The sequence below is a fragment of the Salvelinus sp. IW2-2015 genome, unplaced genomic scaffold, assembly GCF_002910315.2.
Source record: "Salvelinus sp. IW2-2015 unplaced genomic scaffold, ASM291031v2 Un_scaffold932, whole genome shotgun sequence".
Classification (NCBI taxonomy): domain Eukaryota; kingdom Metazoa; phylum Chordata; class Actinopteri; order Salmoniformes; family Salmonidae; genus Salvelinus; species Salvelinus sp. IW2-2015.
Genome location: NW_019942654.1, coordinates 322,142 through 339,080, shown reverse-complemented (window position 1 = coordinate 339,080; position 16,939 = coordinate 322,142). Strand labels below are relative to the sequence as shown.

General features: G+C 44.4%; 1 protein-coding gene and 1 long non-coding RNA gene across 4 annotated transcripts in view; both read left to right on the top strand.

Annotated features, from left to right (window-relative positions):
- LOC112069205 (LIM and cysteine-rich domains protein 1) overlaps positions 1–10,176 on the top strand; it is a 42,883-nt gene extending 32,707 nt beyond the window's left edge. The window contains exon 8 of the mRNA XM_024136493.2: positions 10,060–10,176. The gene's annotated coding sequence lies outside the window, so the exon portion shown is untranslated. The remainder of the gene's footprint in view (positions 1–10,059) is intronic.
- Positions 10,177–10,192: 16 nt separating this feature from the next.
- On the top strand, positions 10,193–14,525 carry LOC139024062 (uncharacterized). 3 transcript variants are annotated; one of them, XR_011475297.1, is made up of 5 exons: positions 10,193–13,498; positions 13,825–13,910; positions 14,198–14,225; positions 14,325–14,403; positions 14,449–14,525. It is a non-coding gene; the product is annotated as an uncharacterized lncRNA (long non-coding RNA). The 3 variants fall into 3 exon arrangements; XR_011475295.1 differs by having other exon boundaries at positions 13,825–13,981; XR_011475296.1 differs by lacking the exon at positions 14,198–14,225 and having other exon boundaries at positions 13,825–13,981.
- Positions 14,526–16,939: the final 2,414 nt, after the last annotated feature.

Sequence of the window (16,939 nt, the reverse complement as noted above, 5' to 3'; positions counted from 1 at the left end):
GCTTATATCATAACAGGAATGCACCATGTTTCGGGCTGCTTTGGCGCTGTGGTGATGTGGGCTTTGAGAGAGGGCAATGCACTATCATCATGTTGTGTGGATGGACAGGATACTGGCTAGTGGGTTACCCCCCCCCCATTCCTGTGGTGTCAGTTTGCTCATGGAGTTTTTTTTGTCTCCCCCTGTTCCCTCTCATTATGCACACATTTTGCCCCAATTCCCTCGCGCCTACTCCCGATCCGGCCGTCGATTCCGTCTAGTACGAGCCCATAGCATCAGATTCCGCCGTACAAATTGTATGTTTAAGTTTTGGGGCTCAAACATGTCAGCGTTTGGTAAATTGTTGCTGTTTTTTGTCGATGTTACTGTTAATCTAAAATCAAATTGTCCTACCGATCCCATCACAAATATACAATGGTTTTTTATCTTCTTTGAAGCAAATAAACATCTCTTTTTTAATAAACAATGTCTGTTGTATTCCCCCCCCCTGCTTCTGCTGTTTGCATGTTTATAGCTTCTGTCCGGGAAATATTCAGTCAATCATAATTTAAAATACCGGAGGCCTGTGAGTTCAAAATATATATATATTTTTTTTAACAACATAACTAATCCCTTCCCTTCTTGGAACACACGTTTGTATACATTCTCCTCTTTACGTCACACTCATGCAGATATCTCTTAGATGAATCCTGCCTCTGGCTTTAGCCACCGTTATTATTAGCCTTAGCACTAAGTTTTAGTTTAGTTTATATTAGGGCATGGAACTCGTTAGAACCACAAGAAGTTAGTTCAACTAAACAGACATTTTTTCAACTAAGACAGGTGGCATACTGTTAGGGAACCTACACATACTTTACAAAAATAACCAGACACTGTCATCCTGCCTAACTCCCCCTAAAGGGACGCACCATGTTCTGGAAAAAACAAGAGTGTAACCATTAGCAAAGTACATAGTAGTCATAACACAATTGACAGGAATAACAGGTCGTGTCCAAACCAGACAGGTGCATGTCTAATGGGTGTTAATGAACCGGCAGAGCAACTATGGAGTGCACTAGTTTCTGCTGGCTCTTCCTGAAATATAATAATTTGCAAACATATCTCTGTAAAAGTTCACAATACTTCTGTCGTCGTGTTTAGAGAATATATCACCACTATATTCTGCAGAATTGTTGTGTCAAAGTTGCAAAATGTATTGATTCTACTTCAGTGGCAGTGGGTATGTCTGATTCTGGCAAGCATCTAGTTCAGCCCATAGCGATCGTCGTCAGTGTGATCAGTGCTATATTTGCTGGTTACTCTGATCTTCATTGGCAAAGCTCTGAGGCGGGGGGAACTGTCACTGTCCTGTCCTGTGCTACGGCTTAAATTGGCAATGGGATGCTAATTGCCATCCTTGCATTGCCCTCTGGACTGGAGATGGGGCAGTGGCTGACTTACCAAAGTGGATCATGCCTTGCAGGAGCGAGACGGTAGTTGAGGCCCATCAGCGCAGGTATTCAGGGTAGCCCCTCCCCCCCCCCCCCCCCCCCCCCCCGGTAGCCCAATGTAGTTGGGCGCTCGTTAGACACACCAGGCATCACTCCTTCCACACGGAGGGAGTTCAACGCGGGCTCAGGTAACGGATGGAAGTTGTGCGTCGCTTTTCACACTCAACAATGGCTCTGTAAGTTTTATACTCGTAAAAGACATCTGAGAAAGCAACAGCCGATCAGAGGGGAGAGAGTGGGCTTGACTTGGTTCTTATGCTTGTTAAATAGCTCTGGATTGCACTGTAGGACCATTTACCTTTGTCAACACAATTATTGGCTTTTTCCAACCTAAACTATTGAAGTAATTGGTCTCTGCCTCAAAATATCCAGAAGACTCAACCCTCCAGTGCTGTGGCTTACAAAGAAACAAGTCAATCACATCAATAATTCTGATGCTTTCTTTGGCAGCTAGTAATGAACAAAACAATAAACGGACACATGCAAAATTTCAAGGATTTTTATGAGTTTACAGTTATATCAGGAAACTAGTCAATTGAATAATTCATTAGGGCCTAATCTTATGGATTTCACATGACTGGGCAGGGGTGCCGCCATGGGTGGGCTTGGGAGGCATAGGCCACCCACTTGGGAGCCGAGGCCTCAACCTGCTGGAGAGCCGGCCCAGCCAGATTCAGAATGAGTTTTTTATCCACAAAAGGGCTTTAATAGCAGACAGAAATATCTCTCATGCTGTACCAGGTGGGGTCTCAGATGATCCCGCAGGTAAAGAAGCAGAACGTGAAGGTCCTGGTTGGCGTGTGGTCACGTGGTTCTGCGGTTGTGGAGCCGGTTAGACGTACTTTGCATTCCTAAAATGACGTTGGAGGTGCTTTGGTAGAGAAACTGGTGCCATTGTGTGTGTTGGTGACAAAACTGTAAATTTGAGTGCTTTTTATCTGTCCCCGGCACAAGGTGCACTGTGTAATGATCATGCTGTTTAAATCAGCTTCTGATATGCGACACCTGTAGTGTGGATGGATTATCTGGCAAAGAGAAATACTCACAAACAGGGATGTAACAAATTTGTGCACAAAATTTGAGGATAGCTTTTTTGTGGCATATGAAATTTCTGGGATCTTTTATTCCAGCTATGAAACATGGGAAAACACTTTGCATTGTTGCGTTTATATTTTTTGTTCAGTGTTTAAAAGCCATGGACGGGGGTAAACCCATGCTGTTTGAGTTAGTTTTTCCAGCACAGGCGAAAACTTTTCATGTTAATATTTTCAATGGCACTTGAATGCCAAATAGAAGACTGGATTTCGCAATACGTTAAGTGTTTAGGCCCAGGTTTGTCTGTTAGGACATCAGTGCTGACAAGCTTTTAAACCACATCCCAGTTCACAGATTGGGGTTGAGTCCTGTGGATGTCTGGCAATAGTGGCCATCCACTTAACTGTGTATATCCCATGGTCAATCAACACAATTATCTGTAAATATTAATTATATTAATATTATTATTATTCTACTCTCGTAAATAACTTCATGGACATCTTTAGAGCTTTAAACTTGTTATTACTATGGCTGGAAGGATAAATCCAGTCAGTTTTGACTAGAAAGATTTCAAAATGGACCATCCATAAACTAAAACCAAACACAACCACAGAAAATCACTGTTTATACTATGCACAATCAATCCCTGTGGCAAACCTGATGTGTACTCGTCCCATCTGCATTAAAAACCTATTTCTGAATGGAGCGGTGGCAGCCAGAGCCAGCGGCCATATCTATGTTTCACCTGCCATTTTTGGACATTGTATTGGGCTAGGCTTGATAGATGCGTGGTTCTGATGGTCCCCTGAACGTCTGGATGTCCTCTTGGTCGTACACACCAATCCCTTTTATATAACCAGCCTTCCCAGTTTTATACTATGAGGGGAACAATTGCTGTCAGAAAACTTTGATTCAAAAAATGAGTCAGTGATTCTAGTTTATATCGTTTTCCAGAAATGCAAGTGGGATTACAGCATAATGGCAACATGGTGATAGTGGCCTTTGACCCCTCTCTGCTGGTTTGCTGAATGCCCCAACTCAACCTCAACCGCCATACCCACCACAACACAGAACGCACCTGTATGCCACCATGCTCCCTCACCCACGCAGTATGCACACTGTGCCACCAACTTCATGCAAAGTTCTGCCAGGTGACACAATTCTGCCAGATGCAGGTAGGATATTGTCATCCAATATGTTATTGAAGTGGGCAAAGTTCTTCCTGGCGTAGTCAGTCTTAACTAACACAGCAGGGCGAGAGGTGTGTGGGTGGTGCTTGAGGTGGTACATCATGACACAAGTTCCTTACACACTAGGAAGACTAATTTAGAAGCATGGAAATCTAAAAATATGTCAAGTATGCAGGCCAATCTATCTTTCATTCTTCTCTGGGGCCAATGCAATGTTTAAAGAGACAAAGGAAGGAGTGGACACTTGAGTGGAATTGTGCCACATCTGTTCCGCTCTCAGTTTAGCCAAAAATAGTTGATGTACTGCAGTTTCACAGTCCTTTTCCTGAATTGGGCAAAATATAGTCAAGGCTATTCATGAGCCGAAAGAGCCAAGACAGTTTTGGGTTGGGAACGTTTCCAGGTTAGTTAATAAGTAGCGAGCAATTTTAAAAAGGGTATTATGGGATTGTACAACACATTTGACTTTTTAAATTCAATGACATATACCATTGATTCTTGAACTGTTCAGCCCGCTGATTGAGATCCTTTTTTAATGTCTCTATTTTGGTTTGCGTCAAGGCGGTGGGAGTTGGGGTGGGCATTCTATGTTTCTATGATTTTCTATTTCTATGTTTGGCCGGGTATGGTCATCAATCAGGACAGCTGTCTATCGTTGTCTCTGATTGGACCATACTTAGGATAGCATTTTTTCCCTCTGTGTTTTGTGGGTAGCTTATTTTCTGTTTAGTGTTCTGCACCTGACAGGAACTGTTTTCGGTTAGTTTCTCAACTTGGTATTTATTTTGTTCCGAGTGTTTTGTTGATTTAAATAAATATCATGAACACTTAAACGCTGCGCTTTGGTCCAATCCTCTTTCGGATGCACGACGACCGTTACATGACAATATAACTTGTAAAGCTCATGAGCTTAGTTCAACTGTCATACCACATCAAACCCCTAAACATCAGCTTGTATTTATCCAACATGTTTGTTAAATATGTAGTTTGAGGATAATATTTAATATATTAAACATCTTAGTATGAACAACCACTGTATACGCCTCAACATGGTTAAAAACTATCATAGTTTGAATCCTTACAGATGGTCAGTCCTTGCTCCAGCCATCCCTCAGTTTTACCAAATCAGTGGCGGGGTGGCCATTTATTGTTTGAATCTGCAGATTCCCTTTAAAAGGTCATTGGCGTAATCCTCTATAGCATGTTTGCTGTGGCTACAGCTAATGGTAATAGTGTGTGATTAGTCTAAAGTATAGGTAACATTGAGGTCGTATACCACTAATCATACAACAACACATAAAAATGGCAACGCTAAGGCAAGAAAACAATAGTTTAATTGATGTCTAAAGACACTGAGAATAAAACAAAATGTGCTCTTCGAGAACCATTGTAAATGAAATTCCATTGTAATTTGTAGGTAGGGAAGCATAAGTGCAATTGAATTGAAAGGCAAGTCACTGAGACTAAGCTACAGCAGTAAGGCTAATAAGCACAATATCATCCATCCTTCTTACAACTGAAGGAAGAGGAGTTACAAAGAGGGATAGACTTAGGTTACTTACACATCAGCATCCTCTGCGATACTAGGCTTAATTTTAAAGTACACAAGATCTTTGCTGTAGGTCCACTGTCCTTGACGCATAATAATGGAATAGAACTGTCTCCCTCAAAGGCATGTTTCTATTCTCATTACAACTAATGTGGCCCTGTCATCTCCATTTCTCTAGAGGTGCGTGTTGTCTAAGTCTATAAGGCTTAAATACCCAATCCCAGGGAAGTACTAGCCTGGTCCACATTGTTTGTGCTCTTGCCATCTCGATTGATCATTGTCCAAGCCAAACATTTTGAAAAGTATTCACAGGAGTTGACATGATAGCACAATAGATTGGCACTCGGTAGGAAGCGTACTACATTTCATTGGAATTTGTTGAAAAGAGCGCAGACCTTTAAATTCATCACACCTCTCTCCTATGGCTACAGAAAGGGATATTAAAGACGTAATATCATACATACTGTCAATGACATAATACATTAATTCAATCTTTCTTCTACATCTGGACAAGTCAAATCTCTGGATAAACAAGCAACAAACCTGTCATTCCTATTATTCAATAGTAAGTACCACTACAGAGGTACCGACACTATCACAGATCTAACCAGTGTGAGTCACACAATAGGTACCATGTTTAATTGTACCCAAGTGCTCTAGGTAACCACTGTGCTCTGTACTTGATTCTCTACCCTGCCCATCCACACGTTGTAACAAATACATGAGAGGGAGTGTACAAGTACACACTTCAGGACGAGGGTAGAGATCGGGACGCAACAGTCTCAGCTGGATTGAAAGGGGAACAAGCCAGTCGTTATACCAGACATCCTCCTTCGTGTAGTCTACTGATCTCAGATCAGATCCTGCTTTGGAACTGTGGACAGACAGAGGCAAACAAAGGGATTAGAAGTGCTAAGTTGGCTGTGAAGGTCAAACGCTGAACTGAGAGGCAAAGGCAAGAGCTTTGTATGGGGATCTATCAACAAAGAACAGAAAGTAGCAGGCAGAAGGGTATGTCCCACTTCCCGTATAGATGTCCTTCCTGTATGGTGTTCATGTGGTCCTGGCTCCAGGCTGTCGCTGTCGGCGAGGGGTCTGGGATGCGATGCAGGGGGGATAAGGGCCTATTCAAGCTCCTCTGTGTTTCCCGACTCCAACAGCCATTCATGGAACTTTCTGCTCCTACGGCAGGGCCTGGAACTGACGCCGCTGCTTCCCTGAAAACAGAGACGCATGATGAATAGAGGAACAAGGGAACATTAACAGACTCTCAGAGCTTCACAACCCTGTATAAAATTTGACATTTTAAAGGGTTGCTTCATAATTCACATTGATCTTGGGAACTGGGAAGCAGTTCATGTTTTCAGTCTGAGTCCCAGGTCACATTTCCATTATTAATAAATCCTAAGCAGTTTGGTCTTTCTGCTGTTTAATGACTACTTGTTCAAGTTGGGCATCCTTCACATCTTCTGCCAGTCCTGTACAATCTTCTCCTCTCTCCTATTCGGGCCTTCTGGTAGCAGGCGATGGAGCCCACTGGCACTCACACGTATCCCGCCTCCATGCCTGAAGGCACCAAAGGGGGCAGAACTCAGCCGGCGGCAGCAGCCTGTAGGATCGAGGGTCTGGGATGGTACCCTCCACTCCCACAGTAAGGGCTGGTCCAGGCATTGGGCACCACAGCTAGACCGCAACTGGCCATAGTGATCCTCCAGGGAGGGTAATGTGTGTGGAGGGGCCCCAGGGGTGAGTGGCAGTGTTCGCCGGGAGCAGTAGAGCGGGTGGGGGTGAGGGCATGGATGGTAGTAGGAGGGAGGAGCCTTGGTAGACGGCCCAGCACACACAGCCCACCTTGACGTTCTCAACAGGCTTGGATGTGGATACTGGTCTCGATTGGGAACCAGGACTCCGTGGCTGTTCGACACTTGTCAGGCTCACTGACCTGAAACACACCCACGGGAATGGCATCTCATCTAAGAAAAGGGATATTTCTACTGAAATGGATCTTGTTTTTGTAGTTAGATGGGGCATGCTACAGGTGTAGTGTCAGATCTGGACTATGTGTAGAGACCTCTCACGTGAGTGGAGAGAGAGGTAGATTAAGGCGTCACTAGCAGCGGTGTATTTTTGAGTTAGCTCCTGCTGCTTGTCTGAGTCCTTGGCCAGGTCTGTCTGACACCTGTGACATCAGCACATTTGCTGCTGGGGGGCCGTGTGGGTGTTTCCGGGCATCTTAGCTTCTCACTTCCATGGCTCCTGTCACTAGAGGAGCAGGAGAAAGCGACAGTCAGGACAGACAGCCATGCTTCAATCCTGATAGCTCTTAAATTCTTCCGGTACAGAAAGGTTGAGCTATAAAGAAAAGAGTTACAAGATACGCACTTCATTTTCTTAAAACATACTAACACAGCCTTATTTGAACTGTGGCATCAACTAAATATAAATGAATGATCAACATTAGGGTTTTACCTTTGGGTTTGGTAGTAACTACTTGCTGAGCGCCAGGCCAGCTTCCTTCCCAGACCTCAGCAGGTTGACATCCAAAGGGGTTGGGGACGAGGGCCTGTCTGAGCATGCCAGAGGGGGTGCAGGGAGAAGGGAGCGGGTCTGAGTTTGGGTATCCCTGCTTGGGCCCTGGAGCTGGGGCTGGATGGAGAGAGTTTGTGGTTGGGGTGGACGAGTCCCGGCCGCGGCGACACTGAGCCCTCCAGCAGCAGGCTGAGGCGCCTGTTAAGAAAATATTTTATTGTATTGTTGTTTCTGAAAGGCAAATAGTTGTAGATTGTAAAATGTATGAACACTGGCAACATATTGGGCATGTTATGGAACTTTCACTGTTTTTAATACAAGAATTATAGTTGGGGATGAGTGCATCCAAATGTCATCCCTTTCCCTATATAGTGCACTACTAACAAGAGCCGCAGATGGTTCTCTGGTCAAAAAGTAGTGCGACTGTAATACGGGATAGGTTTTCTATTTGGGGAAGTGCGGACCTGTTCCTCGCTTCCCTGTAGAAGCCTCCAGAGAGAACCTGGCTGTCCTTGCAGCGGCTTGGTGCGGAACCCTGAGCAGCTGGCCTGGTTCTTACTAGCAGCTCCAGCAGCCTTCACAAAGGTGGGTTGAGGAAAGGACAGGTTGGGCCTGGTCGTCCAGTTCTGAATCACAGCACAGGGGGAAAAGACTGAACAATGATACATTGCATGGGATATGGGAGCCTATGCAATGGGGTAGTATATTTAAGCAATGAGGCATGAGGGGGTGTGGTATATGGCAATATACCAGGGCTAAGGTGTTCTTATGAACAACGCATCGGGTAGTGCCTGGACAAAGCCCTTAGCCGTGGTATATTTGACGCATGTACCCAAAACCCCGGAGGTGCTCTTATTGCAATTATTAAACTGTTTACCAACATAATTAGAAGTCAGTAAAAATAAATGTTTTGTCATACCATGGTATAAACGGTCTGGGATATACGCACGGGCTGTAGCCATCAGCATTCGGGTCAAACCACCCAGTTTATATAAAAATGTACAGTAACTAGACATCAGAATATGTTTTTGTTTGCTTCAAGAACAGAAAAGGAAATAATGTCCACGTATAGAAGATAGGTTAGACTTAATCTGTAAAAACGGATTGTGTATTTTACACTCTCAGGGCCTGCCGTTAACTTGTAGCAATATAAAGCAACAGGATTGTTTTGAGAGGCTGGTTTTGCTCGGGGTCCGAGGAGGGGGAGCGAGAGCGGGGGCTTGGCCACTGCTACACAATCAGAGACGTACGCAGAGACACTCGTTCAGCTGCTGAATGTTAGAGGAAGAAGGAGGAACTGAGGTGTCCAACACAACTAGAAAAGAGAGAAGATGGAAAATACAGAGATTCTGAACAAAACAATACATGACATAGGTCGAGTCTCACAAACAATACTAAAAGGATAATAGAAGACTCTTGTATCAAAGTCTGTTAAAAAAAAAAGTGCGGGATACCAGGATATATTTATTACGCCCAATGACAGACACATCCCTGGGGGCATAGTCCCATACAGGTTTGCCCTTTTCTCATCCCTCCTTAAGTGTGGCTCACAGCTCACCTTGCTCCCTTCTTTGGGGCGCGGGGTTCCCCCCCCAGCCTCCCCCCTCTGGGGGAGGAGCAACTGGGAAAGTGTTCTCAGCCCACTCAGCTCTCCTCTGCAGGGTGATCCAGCAGCAGGTCAAAGGTCTCAAAGTAGAGCCAGGCCAGGTCCTCGAGGGAGCTGCAGCTTGCCAGTCAGGCATGTGCCTCCACATGAGCCAGCTAGCTAGGGAAGCAGCCCTCTCGGCAGAGTGCAACGTAGGCAGCCATTCCTTGCGCAGGTAGTGCAGGCTGAAGTTTGGTAAGTGGGGTTGCCACCTGGCAGAGCCCCAAGAGGAAGGGCTCCATGCGAGGCCACACCGCCACATACACACACCTGGTCCATGCTGTTAGTGGGCCAGGAGGAGGGAGTGGAAGAACAAAATAACTGGGTGAGAGGTCAGACAGAGGGATGAGATAAGTGAGTGGTGCTGTAGAGATGCTGTGTCTGACTGTAGAGATGCTGTGTCTGACTGTAGAGATGCTGTGTCTCTGCAGTCAGATATAATATCTATACAGTCAGATATAATATCTATACAGTATCTCTGCAGTCAGTTATAATATCTCTGCAGTCAGATGCAGTATTTTGATCTGTGTCTAAGGGGGAGTTTTTTTGGATCCATAGAGAAACATTTTATCCAATAAAGAACCCTTAAACACATCCTATCTTTTGTCCTCCTGTTTGCAGCTGATCTTCTGTGAGGACTACAAGAAGGGGGCAGATGGCCGGGCGTGGCACCAGGACCATTACTGCTGCTGGCAGTGTGGACAGAGTCTGGACAGCCCCTGTTCCTGCCCCCAAACACCCAGCCCCAGCCCTGTTTAGGCCCTCCACCACCCAGCCCCAGCCCTGTTTAGGCCCTCCACCACCCAGCCCCATGCCTGTTTAGGCCCTCCACCACCCAGCCCCATGCCTGTTTAGGCCCTCCACCACCCAGCCCCATGCCTGTTTAGGCCCTCCACCACCCAGCCGTAACCAAGATCGCTTCTGACTGTTCCTGTCCCCAAACACCAAGACCGGTTTAAGACAGGCCCATGCGCTTTACACCAAACACCAAGACCGGTTTAAGACAGGCCCATGCGCTTTACACCAAACACCAAGACCGGTTTAGACCCCCGTTTACCCATCCACCAGCAAACCCATTACACCAAGGCTGGCCATCTTCTAGAGATAAAAATCACATAATATGATAATGATTTATTACATAACATATCATTCTGTGTCACTGGGCCAACCCTTCTCTCGGGGACCTACAGTACCGCTGCAGGATTTCCATTCATTTCCCTTATAAACCGTTTAATAAAGTCTTCAGTGATTGGTTGTGAACTAAGGGCTCTTTCCTTAGAGACTGAAACGCGTACATGAATAGTCGTGGGTGCCATTGTAGAATGCATTAATTACCTTATATTGGCTAAGTATCATGTAGTCATTAGGAAGGTCCACCACTAAACAGTATGCAGAAATACACTATATATACAAAAGTATGTGGACACCCCATTCAAATGAGTGGATTCGGCTATTTCAGCCATACCTGTTGCTGAGGTGTATAAGCACACAGCCATGCAATCTCCATAGACAAACATTGGCAGTAGAATGGCCCTTACTGAAGAGTTCAGTGACTTTCAATGTGGCAATGTCATAAGGTGCCACCTTTCCAACAAGTCAGTTCGTAACGTTTCTGCCCTGCTAGAGCTGCCCCCGGTCAACTGTAAGTGCTGTTATTTTGAAGTGGAAACGTCTAGGAGCAACAACGGCTCAACCGCGAAGTGGTAGGCCACACAAGCTCACAGAACAGGACCTCTGAAAATCGTCTGTCCTCGGTTGCTACACTCACAACCGAGTTCCAAACTGCCTCTGGAAGCAACGTCAGCACAATAACTGTTTGTCGGGAGCTTCATGAAATGGGTTTCCATGGCCGAGCAGCCGCACACAAGCATCACCATGAGCAATGCCAAGCGTCGGCTGTAGTGGTGTAAAGCTCACTGCCATTGGATCCTGGAGTGATGAATCATACTTCACCATCTGGCAGTCAGACGGCGAATCTAGGTTTGGCGGATGCCAGGAGAACGCTACCTGCCCGAATGCATAGTGCCAGCTGTAAATATTCTGGGGTTGTTCTCATGGTTCAGGCCCCTTAGTTCCAGTGAAGGGAAATCTTAACGCTACAGCATACAATCGCCCAACATCAGTGCCCGATCCTCACTAATGCTCTTATGGCTGAATGGAAGCAAGTCCCCCACAGCAATGTTCTAACATCTAGTGGAAAGCCTTCCCAGAAGAGTGGAGGCTGTTATAGCAGCAATGTTCCAACATCTAGTGGAAAGCCTTCCCAGAAGANGGCTGTTATAGCAGCAATGTTCCAACATCTAGTGGAAAGCCTTCCCAGAAGAGTGGAGGCTGTTATAGCAGCAATGTTCCAACATCTAGTGGAAATCCTTCCCTGAAGAGTGGAGGCTGTTATAGCAGCAAATGGGGGGAACAAACTCCATATTAATGCCCATGATTTTTGGAATGAGATGTTCGACGAGCAGGTGTCCACATACTTTTGATCATGTAGTGTAGTGACCTGCTCTTTCTCAGTGAGCCTCCATCTATTGCACTCTAGTACTTTATGCACTGACTCAGTGATTATCATCAACAGCCCCCCCTCCCTCACAGCAGCAATGGTGGAAAAAGTACCCAATTTTCATACTTGAGTAGCAGTAAAGATACCTTAATAGAAAATGACACCCAGTAAAATACTACTTGAGTAAAAGTCTAAAAGTTTTTGGTTTTAAATATTCACTAACCAGGTATGTTCTCTGGTTAGTGAGTCCACCAGACCAGAGGCAGTAGGGATGACCAGGGATGTTCTCTGTTTAGTGAGTCCTCCAGATCAGAGGCAGTAGGGATGACCAGGGATGTTCTCTTGAGGATTGTGTGAATTAGAACATTTTCCTGTCCAGCTAAGCATTCAAAATGTAACGAGTACTTTTGGATGTCAGGGAAAATGTATGGAGTAAAAATTACATACTTTTACTTCACTACATTCCTAAAGAAAACTATATATTTTTATTTATTTAACTAGTCAAGTCAGTTAAGAACAAATTCTTATTTACAATGACGGCCAAACCTGGACGACGCTGGGCCAATTGTGCGCCTCCCTATTGGACTCCCAATCACGGCCGGATGAGATACAGCCTGGATTCAAACCAGGGACTGTAGTGAGCTTCTTGCACTGAGATGCAGTGCCTTAGACCACTGCGCCACTCGGGAGCAGTATAAACTGTTGCGCATGATAAAGTTGTCAAAAATATAAAAAGGGAAGTATAGATACACCAAAAAACGACTTAAGTAAAAATACTTGAAAGTACTACTTAAGTACTTTACACCACTGTGCAGCAGCATGTCCTTACTTGTGTTAACTGCCTGCAACTTAATGCTCCTCCATGCAATCCCTCTGAAGTCCTGTCCTGATGTTCTGATGTCCTGTCCTGTTCTGAAGTCCTGTCCTGATGTTCTGAAGTCCTGTCCTGATGTTCTGAAGTCCTGTTCTGATGTTCTGAAGTCCTGTTCTGAAGTCCTGTTCTGCAGCCCAACCCAGAGTAGAGCCTGCGTCCTTATTGGACCAGATTCCCTTACCCAGAGCCTTGGGCAAAAGTTGTGCACTATACACTGAGTATACAAAACATGAACACAAGCACTCAGTCCTTTCCCTGTCTGTCTGTCTCTGTCTGTATTTCTACCTCTCAGTCATGAGGTTGGCCATTGTGTATCTTTATGATGTGATGAAACAATTTTAAGAAGATTTTAATGTTAGAGAAATAAAAACATTATTTTTGTAGAGCACCCTCCAGCCTCCTCACGTGTAGTTTTACTTCCATTAGAATGATCATTACAGTCCAGAGATGAAAGAAGGTAATTATCTTGATGTGGATCTATTTAAAGATCAAATACACTTCCTCTCTGGTTCAGTAGTTAGTAAGTCTTGCCAGACATGGTCTATAATGTTGTAACAGGCTTGGTCTCGCTTGCCCTCTCATGTGCCTACTGCACACACACACACACACAGCGGCTGTGGGTAGAGAATATAGAGTAGTTAGTAGGCCTGGGATGACGTAGTTGGTAGACCTGGGATGATGTAGATGTAACGGATGTGAAATGGCTAGCTAGTTAGCGGGTACGCGCTACTAGCATTTCAATCAGTTACGTCACTTGCTCTGAGACTTAAGTAGGGTTTCCCCTTGCTCTGCAAGGGCCGCGGCCTTTGTGGAGCGATGGGTAACGATGCTTCGTGGGCGACCGTTGTTGATGTGAGCAGAGGGTCCCTGGTTCGCGCCCGGGTTGGGGTGAGGGGACGCCGTAAAGTTAAACTGTTACATAGAGTAGTTAGTAGACCTGGGATGATGTAGAGTATTAGTAGACCTGGATTGATGTAGAGTAGTTAGTAGACCTGGATATGATGTAAACGAGTAGTTAGTAGACCTGGGATGATGTAGAGTAGTTAGTAGACCTGGGATGATGTAGAGTAGTTTAGTAGGCTGGGATGTAGTAGAGTAGTTAGTAACCTGGATGATGTAGTTGGTAGACCTGGGATGATGTAGTTAGTAGACCTGGATGATGTAGAGTAGTTGGACCTGGATGACGTAGAGTAGTTAGTAGACCTGGATGATGTAGTTGGTAGACCTGGGATGATGTAGTTGTAGACTGGATGAATGTAGTAGTAGCTGGATGACGTAGAGTAGTTAGTAGACCTGAGGATGACGTAGAGTAGTTAGTTGACCTGGGATGATGTAGTTGGTAGACTGGATGATGTTAGAAGTATTTAGTTGAACGACTGATGGAGTATGGTAGACCTGGGATGATGTAGAGTAGTTAGCCGGATAACGTGAGTAGTTGGTAGACCTGGGATGATGTAGTTAGTGCCTGGATAACCGTAGAAGTTGAGTTTAGTAGACCTGGATAACGTAGAGTAGTTAGGCCTTGGGATGACGTAGAGTAGTTAGTAGGCCTGGGATGATGTAGTTGGTAGACCTGGGATGATGTAGAGTAGTTAGGCCTGGGATGACGTAGAGTAGTTAGGCTGGGATGACGTAGAGTAGTTAGGCCTGGATGACGTAGAGTAGTTAGTAGTTCTGGGATGACGTAGTTGGTAGACCTGGGATGACGTAGAGTAGTTAGTAGACCTGGGATGATGTAGTTGGTAGACCTGGGATGACGTAGAGTAGTTAGGCCTGGGATAACGTAGAGTAGTTAGGCCTGGGATAACGTAGAGTAGTTAGTAGACCTGGGATGATGTAGTTGGTAGACCTGGGATGACGTAGAGTAGTTAGTAGACCTGGGATGACGTAGTTGGTAGACCTGGGCTGTGTCCCAAATGGCACCTTGTTCCCTATAGACGGCTCTAAAGTAGTGTACTATGTAGGGAATAGGGTTCTGGTCTAAAGTAGTGTACTATGTAGGGAATAGGGTGCCTGCCCTGGTCTAAAGTAGTGCACTATATAGGGAATAGGGCCCTGGTCTAAAGTAGTGCACTATAATAAGGAATAGGGTGTGATTTGGGAACCAAACTTGCGTTCATAAAACTGGAATTACGTGGTAGACACCTGGAATTCCCCAAAGCAGAATAAAAAATAAAAAAAGTAATGTAAGTTTTTATTTCTTTGTTATTTGACTGCACTATCATGTTTTAGGATCATAATATGTTCTGATGATTTCTTTTCTCCAGGAGTGTTCGTATGGATAGGGACTAAACGAGCATCTACCTGTCTTGGATGGGCTTCTGCTTTCAGAGAAGGCTTCTAATATGTAATAGTATAATTAAAGTCATATTTTTATTRAAACTTAGTTCTATGGCTAGTTATCTTGTTAGATAATAGTTAATATGTTGTTGAAACTTAGTTCTATGGCTAGTTATCTTGTTAGATAATAGTTAATATGTTGTTGAAACTTAGTTCTATGGCTAGTTATCTTGTTAGATAATAAAGTTAATATGTTGTGGTGTTTGTTTTAAAACAGATGTGAGCTCTTTTTGCAATTTGACAATGAGTACGTTTACATGCACACTAATAATTTGATATTAAATGGATTATAGTAGAAGGCAGAGTATGGCATTAGTCATGTAAACGCCTTATTCTGCTAATCTTAATTAATCGGCGTCAGGTCAAAATTCAAAGTAAGCACACACCGATTAAAACACCTGGTTTTCTGAACAATCTTTCAAATTATTAGGACAAGTCAACGGCTTAATCGGTGTTCCCGTGGTGTGTTTGAGCTGCGCGTGTGCCAACATCAACATCGCAAGCCTCTTTATGTGCGAGTAAAGAGAGTTGGTGAAAAACTGAATGTTCATGTATTTTTTTTTTTTTTTTTTTAGAAATCAGCCAAGAACTCAGAAAAAACCTTCATCCTTGGGAGCAATTTCCAGATGCCTGAAGGTACCACGTTCATCTGTACAAACAATAGTACGCAAGTATAAACACCATGGGACCATGCAGCGTCATACCGCTCAGGAAGGAGACGCGTTCTGTTTCCTAGAGATTAACGTACTTGTGTGAAAAGTGCAAATCAATCCAGAACAACATCAAAGGACCTTGTGAAGATGCTGGAGGAAACGGGTACAAAAGTATCTGTTCCACGTAAAACGAGTCCTATATCGACATAACCTGAAAGGCCGCTCAGCAAGGAAGAAGCCACTGCTACAAAACCGCATAAAGAGCCAGACTATGTTTGCAACTGCATATGGGAACAAAGATCATACTTTTTGGAGAAATGTCCTCTGGTCTGATGAAACAACAACTGAACTGTTTGGCCATAATGACCATCGTTATGTTTGGAGGAAAAAGGGGGAGGCTTGCAGCCGAAGAACACCATCCCAACCGTGAAGCACGGGGTGGCAGCTCATGTTGTGGGGGTTGCTTTGCTGCAGGAGTGACTGGTGCACTTCAAAAAATAGATTGCATCATGAAGAGGAAAAATTATGTGGATATATTGAAGCAACATCTCAAGACATCAGTCAGGAAGTTAAAGCTTGGTTGCAAATGGGTCTTCCAATGGGCAATGACCCCAAGCAATACTTCGAAAGTTGTGGCAAAATGGTTAAGGACAACAAAGTCAAGGTATTGGAGTGTCCATCACAAAGCCCTGACCTCAATCCTATAGAACATTTGTGGGCAGAACTGAAAATGCGTGTGCAAGCTAGGAGGCCTACAAACCTGACTCAGTTACACCAGCTCTGTCAGCAGGAATAGGCCAAAATTCACCCAACTTATTGTGGGAAGCTTGTGGGAGGCTACCCGAAACGTTTGACCCAAGTTAAACAATTTAAAGGCAATGCTACCAAATACTGAGTGTATGTAAACTTCTGACGCACTGGGAATGTGATGAAAGAAATAAAAGCTGAAATAAATAATTCTCTATACTATTATTCTGACATTTCATATTCTTAAAATAAAGTGGTGATCCTAACTGACCTAAGACAGGGAATTTTACTAGGATTAAATGTCAGGAATTGTGAAAAACTGTGTTTAAATGTATTTGGCTAAGGTGTATGTAAACTTCCGACTTCAACTGTATGTATAGTCACTAT